The following is a 958-nucleotide window of genomic DNA, read 5'->3' on the forward strand; positions in this document are numbered from 1 at the left end:
ATCATTATCTACCCATTCTTTCTTTTCCTGCAGTTGTAAAAATTAAGTTACAGATTCACCTAAGATCCCTTTACATGCAAGTTGTTTCTGGAACTGACCCCCATCACGATCACTGTAAAAATGCCAGAAATCATCAAAGCAAGATGCCTATGTCAATGGAGGAACTTATGTCAATGGAGGAGCTGCTTGCCTTTAAAAACCCTTCTCCAATTCCCTCAGAGAGACAGCTTCTCTATTCCTAGCTTCCTTATACATAAGTCTATCTCCTTTTAATAAAGCATTGCTTGCCTTAAATTCTGCCAGCTACTGTGATCATTTCTATGACATCGAGATCCAACAGCCTAACTCGATGACATATCTATTCTAACATTCTTTCAGAAAGAAGGATAATAACCACAGGGTGGGTGTGTAGACCCATTACATTCAAAATTTCATTTGTGACCTGATCTCCATAAGCCTCCAATCTGGTTAACCAAGGTGGCATTTTGAGTCCCCAGGTGTTGGTGTGTCTGGGAGCTACTTCAAGGGAACCCAGTTACTCCTCCAATCAAGGGTTATTTTGGTCGTGAATTATAATGTTGCTATTGAAGGAATAAAAAACCGGTATTTGAGAGATAAACTGGAATTAGTTCAAAACAAGAAGACTAAATAAAAAATACAAGAAGGCCTGGTTCATGAAATGTATATGTAAAGGGGGCCAAGTCAACTGCCCAAAGTTCTATGTTTGATTTAGCCATGTTCTAACACAAAGTAATACTGGGGAAAGGGCTTGTTATGAATCCAGTGTGTGTAGAGGCTCCACTGGTGATCTTGCTTGTGTCTGGGAACACGGTGAGAGGATTTTTTGGATCTTTTTTGTGCATGCAATAGTCTAAGTCATGTTCCTGTTCATCAAATCTAATGTCTTCATTTTGTTTTATTTTGTTTTTTCCTGTTGCATAGATTGGGTAATATTTTG

Source organism: Galeopterus variegatus, unplaced genomic scaffold (assembly GCF_000696425.1).
Source record: "Galeopterus variegatus unplaced genomic scaffold, G_variegatus-3.0.2 Scaffold2346, whole genome shotgun sequence".
NCBI classification, from domain to species: domain Eukaryota; kingdom Metazoa; phylum Chordata; class Mammalia; order Dermoptera; family Cynocephalidae; genus Galeopterus; species Galeopterus variegatus.